At 43.6% G+C, this 16,733-nt stretch overlaps 1 long non-coding RNA gene across 1 annotated transcript; it reads left to right on the plus strand.

Annotated features, from left to right (window-relative positions):
* The first annotated feature begins 6,438 nt into the window (after nucleotides 1-6,438).
* LOC118499759 lies at nucleotides 6,439-16,632 on the plus strand. The gene is made up of 2 exons (XR_004902292.1): nucleotides 6,439-7,049; nucleotides 16,190-16,632. It is a non-coding gene; the product is annotated as an uncharacterized LOC118499759 (long non-coding RNA).
* The last annotated feature ends 101 nt before the right edge of the window (nucleotides 16,633-16,733 follow it).

Below are 16,733 nucleotides of genomic sequence, written 5' to 3' on the forward strand. Positions count from 1 at the left end.
CTGATCTCTGCTGGTTTTCAGTAACTTCCCCTGCTACCAACAGTCAAATTGGGTCCCTCTGATGCTGATTCTTGTGTGGGTGGATTTGTGTATGTTCTAGGACCCTGTGGGTCTCTCCAATGAACTCTTCTGTGAGGCTGGGAGTTTCTCCCACTGCCGCCTCAACCCCTACAAGTGTTTTCAATCAGAGGTTTGAGGCTTTATTTCCCTGCGCTGGAACCCTGGGCTGCATGGTCTGTTTCACTCCCCAGTTGTCTCCTGGTTTATTTGCCTGCAAATGTGGAGCTGCCTGGTCCATCACTTGCTACCTTGGCTGGTCCACCAGCCACTGCCTTGCCGCGAGTCCTCTCCACCCTGATGCCCATCTCTGCCCCTCCTACCGGTCTGCGTGAATGTTTCTTCTTTAACTCCTTGGTTGTTGGACTTTCATAGAGTTAGATTTTTCTGTCAGTTCTGGTTGTTCTTTGTTTTTAAATTTGTTGTTGTCCTTCTTTTGGTTGTGCAAGGAGGCACAGTGTGTCTACCTACACTTCCATCTTGGCCAGAAGTCAGAGGAGGTTCCTTTTAATGGAAGATTTAGTCTATGGAGTTCCTGCTAAAAGCTCACAAAGCCTGCTCTGTGCCTGTAATGGACTCTATTTAATCTTTCTGTAATGATACCATTATTTTTATAGCTTTAAAATCCCATACATGATTTATATGCAAGATATGGTTTCTTTTTTATGTAGGTATGCATTGTCCCTTGGAAATGATAAATTCCCTTTTTGGTGATAAAAACACTCAACATTCTAGGTAAAAATTTACCTCAACATAATAAAGGCCATATATGACAAGGCTACAGCTAACATCATAATCAATGGTGAAAACTGACAGCTTTTCCTCTAAGGTCAGTAATAAGACAAGGGTACCCACTCTTGTGATTTCTATATGGCATAGTGCTGGAAGTCCTAGTCAGAGAAATGATGCAAGAAAAAGAGGTAAAATGCATCCAAATCTGAAAGAAGGAAGTAAAATGCAGGTGACACGATCTTATAAATAGAAATCTCTAAAGACTCCACCAAAACACTGTTGGCAATAATAAACAAATTCAGTAAAGCAGCAAGATACAAAAATCAACATACAAAAAATCAATTGCATTCTATACAGTAACAACTAAAGAAAAGTTAAGGGAACAATTCCATTTTTAATAGCGTCAAATATTTTTAAAAATACCTAGAAATTAATTTAATCAAGGAGGTAAAAGGCTTGTACGTTGAAAACTACAAAACATTAATGAAAGAAATTAAAGAAGACAGGAAAGATATCCCATGTTCATGGATTGGAAGACTTAAAACTTTTAATATATCCATCTGACCCAAAATTAGCTATAGATGCAATGCTACTAGCCCAATCAAAATCCCAGTAGAATTTTTACATTAATACAAAAACAGACTTAAAATTAATATGAAACCACAACAGATTCAGAATAGCCAAAGTGATCTTGAGTAAAAACAATAAAGCTGGAGACATCATACTTCCTGAATTAAAAATGTATTTCAAAGCTTCATAATTAAAACAATATATTGCTAGCATCAAGGCAGACAATATAGACCCATAGAATGGAATAGACAACCCGGAAATAAACTCATGCATATACAGTTAACTGATCTTCAAAAGGGTGCCAACAATACACATTGGGGAAAAGAGAGAATCTTCTGGTGTAGGAAAATCAGATATCCATACGCAAAAGAATGAAATGGAACCCTATCTTACACCATACACGAAAATCAACTCAAAGTAGATTAAAGACTTGAACATTAGACATAAAACCATAAACCCCTAGAAAAAAATAGGAGATAATCTTGACATTGGTCTTGGCAATGATTTTTTGGATAAGACACCAAAATCTCAGCCAACAAAACAGACACCTGGGAGCACATCGTGACTGCATCATAAAAACTTCTGCACAGGGAAGGAAATGATCAGCAAAGTGAAAAGGGAGAAATTATTTGCAAACCATTTATCTGATGAGGGGTTAATACCCACAATATACAAGGAACTCATACAGTTCAATAGCATAAACAAAATAACAACAACAGCAAAAACCCCAACCAGCTCAATTTTTTAAACAGGCTAAGGAATACAATAGACATTTTTCCAAAGAAGATGTACAAATGGCTACCAGTTATATGAAAGGGTGCTCAACATCACAACTCATCATATAAATACAAATCAAAACCACAAAAAGATATCACCTCACATCTGTTAGTATAAATATTATTTTTTTAAAAACCCAAAAGATAAGTGTTGGTAAGGATGTGGAGAAACTGGAACACTTGTATTCTGTTGATGCAAATATAAAATGGTGCCACCTCTAGGAAAACATTATAAAAGGTCTTCAGAAAAATTAAAACTAGAGACCTGACTGGTGTGGCTCAGTGGGTTGGGTGTTGCTCTGCAGACCAAAAGGGTCACTGGTTTGACTCCCCACCAGGGCACATGCCTCGGTTGTGGGCCAGGTCCCCAGTTGGAGGTGTGCAAGAGGCAACTGGTTGATGTTTCTCTTCCTCCCTTCCCCTTTTTCTAAAAATAATTTTTTAAAAATCTTTAAAAAGAAAAATCAAAACTAGAGCTCCCATATGATTCAGCAATCCCACTCCTTGGTATATATTCAAAATAATTGAACTCAGACTCTCAAAGAGATATCTTCACTCCCACGTATATTGCAGCATTGATTATTCACAACAGCCAGATGACAGATGAATGGATAAAGAAAATGTCACACATGCGAGGGAATATTTTTCAATCTTTTAAAAAAAGAAGGAAATCCTACCATTTCTGACAATTAGATGGACTCGGAAGACATTATACTACGTGAAATAAGCCAGGCCCAGAAGCACAAATACTGCATGATTCTACTTGTATGAAGTATTTAAAGTAGTCAAACTAATTGTTGCAGAAAATAGATTGGTGAGTGTCAGGGGCTTGGCGGGGGGAGGGAATAGGGAGTTATTGCTTAATGGGTATAAAATTTCAGTTATACAAGATGAATAAGTTCTAGAAATCTGTTACACAGCATAGTGCACAGAGTTCACACTATGATGTTGTGCATGGAAAACCGTTAGGAGGATAGATCTCATGTTGTGTTCTTACACACACACACACACACACAGAGGCATAAGGAATATCTGGAGGTAATGGATACGTGTACTCCCTTGATTGTGGTGATGGAATCACACGTGTGCATGGCTATATTCATTGAATCATAAACATTAAACATGGGCAGAGATTTTGGTGTACAGTTATACCTCAAGAAAGCCAAAGAAGAAACAAACAACAAAAAATTGTGTCTCATTCCCAAGGAACTGAGATACCTGCTGTATTTTGTTCACTAAGTAAAAATCAATCCTTTTGGGAGGGAGTGAGGGAAGTCGTTTCCCATTCACTGCTAGGATAAGCAGACTGGAAAGTCATGCCTCTCTTCCAGGAGAACTCTGCGGAAAACTGAAATAGAGTGGAGGATGGGGAACGCATCTGACATAGTCTAGAACTAAGACAATGAGCTTGTGTACACCTGGGCATCCTTTAAACCCCTCTCTGCACAGAGAGCAGGTAAAGAGAAGCCCTGCAAAGGTTCTCCGATGAGTTGTCCTGGCCTGGAAGAGGAAATACAAAGTTGCTTTGAACTGAATCCTTGAATCTGAACCCTGGCTATGCTGTGAACTAGCAAATCTCTTTCCCTCTCAGGGCCTCAGTTTCTGTGTTGAAAATGGGGTTAATGCAAGCCCCACGTTCGTGACAGCCTGCCTTGGGTCAGGTCCTCAGCAGCCACTTCTCACGCATGCTTTCCGCAGCCTGGCCTCACAAGCCCCCGTGATTATCCCCACTCTACAGATGAGGTGTCTGTTGGATGCACTTAACTACATGTATCTCTCCTACCAGACTCTCAAACAGTGGACCACAGAGACCATATAATATCCCTTTGTGTGTTGCCAAGCACAGAAATTGGCCCACTATCGTTATTCGGCAGATGTTTGAATAGATTTGAAAGAGAAACATGTATGACACAAAGAAAATCTTAAATGCTGAAGAGCATGGAGCTTACCAGTTTGAAAAGTGGAGCCAACTGCCCAACCCCCAAGGATGACAAACCTTCTCATTTTTAGTTCGGCTTCTAAGTATGACCATCACCTGATAGTAACTTATTTTTGCCTCCTGTGAGTCACAGAGCAAAAGGCACTGTCTCCAAGCCACCAGGGCAACCTTTAAACAAATGGCCCCATAATGAATAGTTTTGGTAAAGTAACTGCTGTTGCATACCTTGTCATAATATGGGAAAACTCTGTAATTTGTTTAGTGCTCTGTATTAATAAAGTCCGTGTCCTATCATTTCTAAAGAGTCTCTAAGAACACTTGTTAAGGTGACCAGTGAAAAGCCCCATGTCATAGCCTGAGAGAGTGGCCTGGAGATGAGGCAGGGCCGGATGGACTGCCGTGGGAATGAGCCCTGTGTCAGCCACCCTGCCTCAGTGAGTTTTCATCCAGAAAATGGGCTGTGCTGAGGATTAAATGGATGTAACAGACACAAGTGTGCAATGTAACTGCTAAGGCCCATATAAAAATTGCACACTTCCCCACTCCCCCCATTTGGAGTCTGTCATGTTTGAGAGCTAGACAAGTCACAGGGACCGAGCCCTGGAGGTGCTGGCATCCTATCACACATTCACAAAATGAATCACGCTTGGATTGCTGGCAGAAAATATTGTTCCAGAAGTGCTCATGTAATGCAGGAGGACTTGAAACTAACTTTTACCACCCCACCCTACCCTCAATAAAAGGCACATTGACCTCCAAGAAGAAAATGAAAATAGATTTCCATGTTGAATTCTATCTCAGGAAACTGGAAATAGATATCACTGAACAGGTTTGAAAGGGGCAATCCTAAAAGCTTGAACTCTGGGAAGATCCATCAGTTTTCCTACAGGCAAAGTACCAACCTCTGGAGAGAAGGCAGGAACGCCAGGTGACAGGGCATGACATTTGACAAAGTCAAGGGCAGGGAGACCCCTGAAGGGTAGTTTTCCAAGGCAAAGAACACAGCAAAGGGGGAAGCCCAGTTCAGTATAACAAATACTCATGTGGGTACCCACTTTGTGCTTGGAACAAATCATAGTATATTAGTACTTGTTGAATACCTGCTATGTGCTTGGTGGTTTTGTACACACAAATCCATTCATCCTCACAGTGGTCCACTCCAGAAGGTGCTATTGCCCCAGATTTTAAAGATGAGGTAGCTGAGGTTGCAGCATAGACGGTCAGGAACTGACTGTCCATTCCATTACTCCAGGTCAGGAGTGTGTGTTTAGTATTCCTAACACTCCTAATTTCCAGAAAGGATCTGAGGCATCTGTGAGAGGGGCTTTCCAGGGATGATGAGGTAGAAGGACCCCCGCAGTTGAAGCCTCCTGCAGCCCAAAGGGTCCAGGGTACAGAATGGGATACACACAAGGAGCACTAGAGGTACATAGTAAGTAGCCAGTAAATGGTGTAGTGATTGCTGGGAGTGGGCGGGGCTTGTACTGAGCACCTCCCACGCGTTGTAAGATACGGGAACTGGGGCCTGCTGACTGCCTGTGTGTAGGGCTTGCACAGCATCTGCCCTGTGCTACAGGTACCAGTATTCTGGGACCTGCTGGCTGGGGAAGGGAGCACAGGGATGAGGCCTGCCTGGAGCACACAGCAGCAGCTCTGTATTTCTTATCTTACAGTCACTCTCAGTCAGGTGTGAGTATTCCTATTTTGCAATGAGGATATTAGTTTCAAGCAGGGGACGGCTGAGTGCACAGGTACAGGTGGAGTGAGATGCACAGCAAGGCTAGTTTCCAGCTGAGTGCTCAGGGGTCACTTCAGAGGGGAGGCAGAAGCCATCCCTCCTCTCCTCCCCTCAACCGCCCGCCCCCCCCCCCCCCCCCCCCCGCCACCCATAGAAGAGCAGAGACTTCAGGGAGACCCCCATCCAAAGCTCCAAAGTCTAGTCAGCTAACAACAACAACACCTGCTACTTATTGACCTCTTACTCTACACCAGGCGCTTGAGCGCATGCTCTCTCTTTATTTCATTAACTTTGTCGGGGATATTATCCACATTAGCTAAAGGGAGGCAGCAGTCCAGAGCTCCCAGGAGCAGCAAGCCAGGATGTGACAGAGCCAGCATGAGAAGCTGCTTGGACCTGATTTTAGATTTTGTTAACACTGGGTCAACCACAGCAGAGAGGAAGGGGGCGCACGTCTCCCACGCAGAGGTGCGGCGCTGGGGATCTGCGGCCTGGACCCGTCCTGCGCCAGGCTGTCCGGCGGGGGGCACTGTAGACCGCTTGCCGCCCTGCGCCGGCCTCCAGCTGCAGGCGCCCGGGGGCCGCAGTGCCTTCGGGCGCAGCTCTGGCCCCCAGCCCCCGGCCCCAGCCACCCCAACCCGGAGCGCTGACTAGCCTCCCTGCGAGGATGCCAGAGAAGGCGGATCGAGCCCCGCGGGGCCAGCATGGACACCTCGGGAGCTGTAGGGGCGCGGCCCCGGGTCGGCTCTCCACCTGGGTGCTTCTCGCACCCTGCCCTGCGTGCGCGCAAACTTACATCTCCACTTGGGCAGCGAAAGGCTCCAGGGACCAGGTCTTCCCGGGTGGACGTGGCGGTTCCAGCACTGGGTCCCACCAGGGACCTGGGGATTTAGACTCGTCTGGCTCCGACTCCAGAGGAGGAGGGGAAACCCAACCAGCAAGCCGGGACTCCGAGAGAGTCCCCGTCGCATTTGAATGTCCATCCGCTACTTCCCCACCCCGCCCACGCTGTCACCTCTCCTTCTGCCCTGCGGATTCCGCACCCTACCCAGCTCGTTCACCGAATTCCGACATTGAACCCGAATTTGATCAGCGTGTTTGGGCCCAGGCCACAGCCAGCAGGAGCTCTGGTCCTCGCTAGAGCAGCTGCAAGTGGGCATCACTGTCCCCGGGGAGGGGACCCCACCTCGGACCAACAGAGGTGAAGTCACGCTTTCTAAAGTTACTCCCAGGCGAGGTATGTGGCATCCACTGACCTTGACCCTTCCCTGCGGTCACCTGGGACACAAGCATTTAAGGTGGGCAGTTTAACGAGGTGATAACGAAGTGAAAATGGCCTTACTAGTAGCCTCTTGAATTTGAATCTGGGATTGAAGCTTTTTTTTCTTTTTTTTTTTTTTTGAAAGAGAATTTTGTGAATAGGTTACTCTCATGGAATTCTGTTTCCAGTAACAACCCGTTTGTTAATTGGTCATCATTACCCCGTTAAAAGTGTTGTAAGACCCCTCCAAGCTCTAAGAGTACAAGGGAAAGAATGTTTCTGAGATTTACAGCAGGGCAGGAAACATCCTATTACTTTTTGCATTAGGTTATACATTAGCATACTTGTTGAATTGAACTTTCCGCTTTGGAAAGATTTTAATATCTTTCCAGTTCCCAACTAGTCTCTGGAAATTTAAAAAGGGGTGGTGGGAGGACTGGTGATGTGTATGCCACAGATGGAGATGGAAAAGCTGCCCAGAACACGTTGACATTTAAAATAATAAAAAAAAAAAAGTTAACATCCCCCCACACTTTAAAACTATCATATTAGGAACAGAGTATAATGGCAAAAGTTACTCGTAGAACATCTGTTCCTTCCAATGGGAGGACTTCTTTCCTGCCAACAATTTATGAATTTTATATAGGAGCTTGGTTCTGCTTGGGGAGGGCGGGAGGAAGCCTGCCAAGGCAGCCCCCTCCTCAGCGTGGAATGCAAGAATACTTGGCTCCTGACTTGTAGATGGTTCTTGAAGCTGCGGATGGGGCAAAAATCACCCTGCAGAAGGACGTGGCTAAGAACGAAAAATCTGAAACTGCCACCCTTGAGTAGAACAATACAAGGAAGGTCAAGACCATGGGACTTGAAGACAAGACTCCCATTCACAGGAGGCCTAATCCTTTTAAAGAGTTTATTATTGGGATACAGTCGTACTAATGTATACCAGTTCATTTCAAATGTTCCTTTCATTTTGACATTAGCCAGATAGGAGGTCATTCATTCATCTCAAAAATTTCCGTCAGTCCCTTCATCTGCAATCCATTGTCTTTTGCTGTTGTTCGGTTGAGCCTGATGGCTGGAAGGTTAAGCACCCAGGGGGTGCTCAGAAAAGCTGGCTGGGTGAATAGGGCACTAAATGGATTAGCAGTTGAAACCTTAATGAGCCTCTTTTGACTCAAAGCAAGTTTATCTAAGTGGATTTCCAATGGTCTCCTTTTCTGCATCAAAAGAACTTCCTGTTCTTGCGAAGGTGACTGTCTAGCATGACCGAGGTCAACTTTTTGCACTTTCAAGTAGACTGCTTTAGGTTCTTGATCCTTAAGTGGAATGGAATTTTCTTTTTAGGTCAGAGAATTTCAGATGTAATATTTAAAAAATTAATAATCCATTGAAATAATGAAAATTTAAATTGTTTCTTTTTGAAAGCAAGAGGGAGATTTTAAAAAAAAAAACAGCATTAAGCATTTGCTACATTCAAGTCCACAAATGTTTATTGAGCACCTACTACATATTAGGCACTTTTTTTTTTTTAATTTTTAGAGAGGAAAGGGAGAAAGAGAGAGAGAAACATCAATGTGCAGTTGCTGGGGGCTGTGGCCTGCAACCCAGGCATGTGCCCTGACTGGGAATCAAACCTGCGATGCTTTGGTTCGCAGCCCATGCTCAATCCACTGAGCTACGCCAGCCAGGGCCATATTAGGAACTTTTTAAAGGCATGACCTATCCCTCACTCTAGAGAGGAGCTAGACAATAAATGGGTAGGTCCAGTATGTATTACATCCCAGGTACTGATAACTACCATGGGAAAAAGTCAAGCCCATGAAAAACGTAAAGCATAACAGGGGTGGGCTGGGATGGCTCTTTTAGCCTGGCCATGGGAGGCTGCTCCAAGAATTGATATTGAATGGTCCCTCTAGAATTTTTCCAATACAAATATACCCCTAACCACAAAAAAAAACCCAGATATATTTTACCAAGTTGTATCATACTCTACAGGCTTTCCCCACTCCTGCTAATGTCTGAACAGTCTTCTGTGTGTAAAGAGTCTGTGGCCCCAGAACACGGCCCTGGTGGAATCAGGTTTAAATCCCGTGACTCACCACTTTTGTGGTTTAAGGCAGGTTACCTAAACTCTTTGCCTCAGATTCCTCATCCTTCAAATGAAGAAAATAATATTTCCTGCCTCATAGGTTTCTTTTGGGAACTAAATGAGAAAAAAAAAGCATGTAAAATACTGAGTATAGGGACAGCATGTAGTAAACCTTAGTAAATGTTGGCTTTTATTCATTGTTTGCCAGATGATTTTATTAGAGCATGGTAGTTCATTCTAGGGACTTTCTAGGGCTTACTTAACCAATGCCCTCCTATTAGATGGAAAGAATTGGATATAAACCTAACCCCTGGGTCTTGCTTAGCAACTTAATCTATGGTGTTATGTGCAGGCTAAGGATGAGGGTCTGGAAAAGTCTTAGGCTGGAATGAGGTTCTGCAGTAGCATAACTGTGGGAGACTGGGCCTCGACTTTCTCATTCTGCAAAGGAACCTTCAGGCGAAATGTCCCTTGGAACTCCTTTCAGCTTGGTGGCTCGTTTGCTCCTGGAGCGCTCACCAGCTCCCAGACTGTGCTCCCTTGCGCGGTGGAAGGGCCTTCCCTGCCTCTGAGATCTGAGTCATTTGTTCATGCCCTACGGCACATACCCAGATCTATTTTAGGCTGAGATCCCATTTAAGGGAAAATGGATTCTCTTTAAATATTGGGAGCAATACGGAGAATGTTGGCAGGGCAGTTTGGAAGATGGCAAAGAGGCAGCATTTCCCGTGGGGCATGGCTGAGAATGTGGGCTCAAAGTGCTACACTCCAGAAAGAGAAAAGGAGAAAGAGAGAGAGAAAGGGAGAGAACCCAAAACACTATACTCCAAGGTGCCACTCCTTTTGGTTTTTTCTTCTGCTTTCTTCATTCAAGGGGGCCTCAGAATGTGTGATCTTTAGCAAAAGCTACATACTATTTTTAGGCTTACTTCCAATGGGCCCAACTATCAAAATGGCTGCTAGTCTTTATTTGAATGGAATACAGGTATCAAGCGCCTTGGAGTCACTGAATGAAATACCCAGGAAGAAAAGCAATGGCTTATTTACTTGTGACAATTTTACAGAGGCTCTGGGGGTGCCACAATGCAGAAACAAACTGCCTCTTCTTGAGTCATTATCCAAACTGGAGCAGAGAGGAATGTGATGTGTATATGTTTTGTTTTGTTTTGTTTTTAATTTTGAGGGTATATTTATTAAAGCTGGGGACAGTGAAACAAGGAAGGGCTTAGCATTGAAGAAGAAACAGGAGAGACCTAGGTGGGGCTGCTTTGGCTCACTGGAAAGTCACAGAAAAGGGGGGCTGTGGAGACACGTTTGGGGGTAAGCCTGGGATGAGCTGACGCTGCCCGTTGCTCCCCTGGCTGCAAGTCTTGGGAGGACGCTTAGAGTTTAGGAGATGCCCGCCTGTGGAGGAAGAAGAGGGGGAAGGGAAAGGCGTGGGCATGCCATCGAGTGCTGTTTATTTCTGATAGAATGACAGATAACATTACGTTTGCTATTAGAAAGAGGGATGGGTTAGTTTAATTTTGTCCAAGAGCTTTCTGTGCACCACACAGAACCCCTGTTTAGGTTGAGAGAGAGAGAGAGAGAGAGAGAGAGAGAGAGAGAGAGAGAGAAGAGAAGAGAAGAGAAGAGAAGAGAAGAAAAGAAAAGAAAAGAAAAGAAAAGAAAAGAAAAGAAAAGAAAAGAAAAGGAAAGGAAAGGAAAGAAAAGGAAAAGAAAAGGAAAAGAAAAGAAAGCATTCCAAGAAGATGAGGAGCAGATAATTCCCCACGTGAAGTTGGTTTTCCTTGATCTGGGAGTCAGTGTGATGTGGCAGAAGGAGGCCGAGCTCAGGCGTCAGGGAGATCTGGGTTCCGATCAAAGCAGTGTGGCCTTGGGCAAGTCACCCGACTCCTCCAGGCTTTCGTCTCCTCCACTACTAAATGGGCATGATAACAAATTCCTAAACGTATAGCAAAGTTCCTGGCATACCTTAGGTGTTCAGTGAAGGTGACTCTTTTCCTCTGCCTCGAACCATCTAACCAAATAAACAAAATTCTTTCCAGAATCCATGCAGAGAATCGCCTGAGTCGAGTCCCAGCTCCCTCAACCAGCAACTCCCAAGTTCCACCTGCATTCACCCATCCTGACACACGAGAAATATTTTCCTGCGCTCAATGACAGTAAAGGTGTGAGCAATGGAAGAGTTAAAAAGAAAACAAACAAACAAACAAACCACAGGTCCAAAACCTGCAATCCAAGAAGTTGTCACTCCTCACACACTTTCTATTCCAGGCTTTATGTGGCCAACCTGGGAGGGTGGTCAAAGCGAATGTTAGTTAAAAATTGTTTACCATGGGACAGGTAGTTAAATAGCACCTACAGCTGAGAGTAGTGTTATTAGAAACCTCAAATCATTTTTCCCAGACCTTCTTTTATGAAGAAAGACGTTTGACAGAAGAGTTCAAATATGTTCTGAGGCAGAGGACTTTTTTATTTTTTATTTTTCAAAGCGCCAAGTGTTCTAATTAAGGAAGTACGTGAGACGTGTGTGTCCCTATACCTAGGTGTTGTTTGTCAGTTGCTAAAAAGATTACTGACTGGCTTAGTAGTGCTGGAGCCCAAGCAGACTCCACCACTGATAGTGAAAACCAATCTATCACAGTCCCTTAATCAGAGCAAACATTAAGGCAAGCAGTTTTATCAAATTTTAGCATACACTGTAGATTGTGTATCAGGACAAGAAAGTGAAAATAAAGGGGAACTCTAAAGCTGGGAGAGGTCACATGTTCCCAAATGCAAATTGCCATCCCAACATGAAACAATAGCCATCTTCTAATCCTTTTACAAAGGCACAAATTGCAAATCTGACTCTGAGGCCAGAGTGGCTTTGCCTAACAAAGTCTTTAATGCAAAGAATCCCGTAGGCAAAGTCTCCTGTGTTTCTACAAGCTCTGGCACCCAGAGATACTCAAAAAGTCAGTCCTGCTCCCTAGCTATAAAGTTCGTTTTGCCTGAAACAAAATCAGGTTGTTCCCCTGGTCTAGGCGTGCAATCGTGAAATCATAAAAAACCGAAGGGGCCTTGGTTTGCGGGTGGAGCTCTGTTTTTGCCAGAATCTTTCATTCCAACAGAAGTTTGTGATATTTTGTTGAATAAGGCCAAAACCTTCATGCTAAACCTGAATAACGTGTTTTACATGCTTTAACCTGTACCTGATAAACAAGTTGGATGTATCTAAAATAATAAGCAATCAAGAAAATTGTAGGGAGAAAAAATGGTATATAGGATTGTAGTTAATGTGGGTGAGTCCCTCCAACAATTATACCATCACTTTTCCAAAAGAGGTAAACAGTTTTTACTAGGGCTAGGATGCTGATTTTCGTGGAACAATTGTACCAGGAAAGAGTGTCTGTGGACACACATATTTATATATACTTACTCATCTTTGGTTCCCCCTCCCCTTTGCACAGAGGCTGGTAACATAGGTCCTTGAGCAGATTATATATGTTTGAATGAAAGTTCATGAAAAAAGAAAGCGGAACAAAGCCAGGATTCTATTTTAACCCTTTCCTGGAATGGTTCCTGCATTCTCTACAAAGGGACACAGGAGTGAGTGAACAGTGCCTGTCCGGGGTGGCTGGTAAACAGCACTACTGCAGGGCTGTAGAGAACAATGAAATGTGTTTCTGGACATCAGAGCACAGTGTCTCATTGAATATAGTATTTTCCTTTTAAAACGACCCTTGTTTGCATGGTGTTTTTTAAAAAAATTTTATTTCCGCCCTGGCTGGTGTAGCTCAGTGGATTGAGCGCGGGCTGCGAACCAAAGCGTTGCAGGTTCGATTCCCAGTCAGGGCACATGCCTGGGTTGCAGGCCATGGCCCCCAGCAACCACACATTGATGTTTCTCTCTCTCTTTCTCCCTCCCTCCCTTCCCTCTCTAAAAATAAATAAATGAAATCTTTAAAAAAAAAATTTATTTCCTTTAAAGCTTCCCTTGGCCATCAATTATTGGCCAGTTAAGTGAGATCTAGGCACTTGTTGGTGTTCAGATCCTGACTGGATGTGACCTTGGGCCGATGAGTGACCCTTCCTCATTTGGGCAGACCGGCCTACCCAGAATTCTAGAGTGGGAAATGCCTTCTGTAAGCTTTTAAAGTGATTTAAAAAAAAAAAAGCTTGATTATTTGTCAGATGTTCACAGTACACTTATAGTTTTGTTCTTGAAAGGCACGTGAGTTATCTAAGGAGAAGGATAAAATATTTCCTTTTTCCGAAGTCTGGCTTCCTGAAGGCCATGCCCAGTGGTTCCCTAACTGCTTCCTGTGAGTCAACTGACACCTCTCTCCCTCCCCCAATACAGAAAAAAAAACCCCAAATAAACAAAATTCTTTCTAGAATCAATGCAGAGAATCACCTAAAATAGATTCTAGGATTTCGGGCTAAATAAATGATTAATATATTCAATTAAAATTCAGTAACTATGGGAATTCAAGGGAATATAAGAAAAGCTCCCCTGGAGGCCTGGCTGGTTAGTTTAGTTGGTTAGAGCATTGTCCTAATTGCCAAGGTTGTAGGTTCGATCCCCTGTCAGGGCACATACAAGTGTCAAGCAATGAATGCATAAATAAGTGGGACAACAAATTGATGTCTGTCTGTCTGTCTCTCAAATCAATAAATGAAAAGAAAGGAGAATAAGAAAAGAAAAGCTCCCTGGGCCTCCCAGGAGCTCGTGCCTTTTGGAGGACCCAGACCAATAAATCTTGTAGTATATAAAGCTAAGAGTTTAACGAAAGATCTAAATGAGTGAAATGGAGGAGACTTTTTAACAGCTGGGCTTCAAAAATTATACAGGAGCTTGTGAAGGGAATATGGGTCTTTCCAGAAGCAGCAGAGGCCAACATATGTAGGCAAAAGCTCAAAGGCTAAAACAGGCATAATGTGTTGGGGGTCAGGAATAGTGTAGCACGGCCCATCCATTTAAGGAATGGTTGACTACTTAAGGAGGAGATCCCAGACAAATAGCTAGAGGCCAAAATTAGAGGAGTAACCAAGTTAAATCTTCATCTACTAGATCCTGGGGACCATGGGGAAGTAGGGGAGGAGCTGGACCAGCTCTGTTTGACCTGGTGAATTGTGTGCTCAGCCGGAGGTGAGGACGGAAACAGGAGCTTTTTCTTGCACATCAAACTAAAAGTGTAGTTTGCCCTGGCTGGGTGGTTCAGTTGGTGAAAGCATCGGCCCATACACCCAAAGGCTGCAGGTTCAATTCCCAGTCAGGGCACATACCTAGGTTGCAGGTCCCATCCCAGTCGGGTTGCCTACAAGAGGTAAGCAATTGCTAATTCTCTCTCACATTGATGTTTTTTTCTCTTTCCCTTCCTCTCTCCCTCTCTCTCTAAAATCAATGAACATGTCCTCAGGTGAGGATTAAAAAACTAAAAACAAAACACTAAAACACTGAACGTGTAGATCAGTATGTTACATAGTGACCAGCTCAAGAAATATCTGAAGGACACTCCCTGTCAGTCTGCCCAGACAAAAGAAATAGCACACTGACTGGGAGACAGAAAGTCTGGGTCTTTTGACTCTTAAACAGGTTTACTGGAAGAACCTGGATATTAGCAAATCCTTTTGAATTGGGGTGTATTTATTTTGCCTGTAGCCCTACCTGCCCAGCAGACTGATGACAAAAGCATTAGAGGAGAAAAGCTTTGAGTATGTCAACAAGATGAGAAACAAGGGTGAAACAAATGCTAACCTATAAAGGGAACCTCAGTTCATTCATCTGTAAAATGGGGATGGGAGAGGGGAATCCCATCCTTACCTTTAGCTGTGAGGATTAATCGAGGTGAATGTTTCGTAGACCTCGCCGAGTTGTGTAGAAGTAAGTGGCTCAGGTCTGACAAGTGGCATGCTTGCTTGTCCTTACTGAAAAATATCCCTTCCAGTTTTCTCATGTCTCAGAGGCTCTGCTTCGTGGTTTGCAACGATTCACTTATCTCCTTGGCTTTCAGTGAGTGTGCCTAGAGTTCCTTCAATTTCCCTGTAAAGTTACTTACCCACGTTAGCTTTTAAGTGGGTATGCAAGTATAGCATCTGAATGCATTGGCTGCGTGTCGTGGCGGTCTGGGTGCCGTTCAGTCATATGCTGATCCAGTGCCAGTGAGTACAGGGCCAGGTGTTACAGGTGAGATAGGCATTATAACCGCACTCACCCTCCCAGCCCCAGACACCCTGGACTGGACAGATTTGATGGTTTGCTCCAGTTGATTTTATTTTTTATTTTTCTTAAATTTTACTTATTGATTTTATTTTTTAAACATTTATTTATTTTTAGATAGAGGGGAAGGGAGGAAGACAGAGAGGGAGAGAAACATCGATGTGAGAGAGAACATTGATCAGTGACCTCTTGTACATGCCCAGACCTGTAACTCAGGTATGGGCCCTGATTGGGAATTGAACTGGACACCATTGGCTTTGAGGAACAATGGCCAAACAACTGAGTCACATGGGTCAGGGTGAATTTTATTTATTGATTTTAGAGGGAGAGAGAGGGAAGAGAAAGGAAGAGAGAGAAACGCTGATTTATTGTTCCATTTAGTTGTGCATATATTGGTTGCTTCTTATATGTGTCCTGACTGGAGACTGAGCCTGCAACCTTGGCTGATCGGGACAATGCTCTAGCCAACTGACCTACCTGGCCAGGGCTGCCCTAATTGATTTTAGATTGTCAAACCTCTACCTGAAGTTGACTCTGTCTACCTACCTACCTACCTACCTACCTACCTATTTTTCCATAAAGAGCTACTTTGCTAGTCTCTTACTCTGTTTAGATAATAGCATGTAACATGGACATAAAGAGAAGCATAAAGGATGCCAAATGGTCCTCACAGTGTTGGGTATCATTGTAATTATTATATTGTACCAGTGAAAACTGTTCTGTTAAGTGTAAATGTCAAAGGGATCCCGGAAATGTGGATGTACTCTTTGTAGTTGTTATTAAGTTAGATCTCTATTTATTTCCTCCTTTTCCTTTAAGAACAAGTGGAGAAGGACACTTGGGAGGACCGGTTGCAACATGCTGACTCATCTTGGGTGCCTAGAAGACTGAAGCGATTCGAAACAGTGATTCTATCAACGGCATCGCGAAAATAATTTAAGAGAGAAACTCCCAGCATGCAAGATTCCAGAGAAGCAATCTGATTGATGTTCTACCTCATGGGCCCTCCTCTCCCTGTTACCTGGCTATGGCAGCCCAGGGACTGGCCTGAAAGGATCCCGTGTTTATGCTATTTTAGTAGTTGGTTTCCCCCAGGTTTTGACTATGACCAGACATTGAAGCTCTAGGTACTTCCTAAGGGTTTAACATTTTATTCGTTTTTCAGGAGATGATGAGAAATGTACATTTCTGTCCTGCTCAAGGTAAAGCCTTACAAAAGGTATTTGTTCTCAACTTTCATTTTAGTTTTGCTTAATGTGAAGAAAGAATAAAAAACTATTTTCATACAGCATTGTGATTGTAACAGTAGGTTCTTTGCATTTGCACAAAAAGAACATGATTCCATAGCATTCATTGTGTAGCG

The sequence above is a fragment of the Phyllostomus discolor genome, chromosome 3 (genome assembly GCF_004126475.2).
Source record: "Phyllostomus discolor isolate MPI-MPIP mPhyDis1 chromosome 3, mPhyDis1.pri.v3, whole genome shotgun sequence".
Taxonomy (NCBI): domain Eukaryota; kingdom Metazoa; phylum Chordata; class Mammalia; order Chiroptera; family Phyllostomidae; genus Phyllostomus; species Phyllostomus discolor.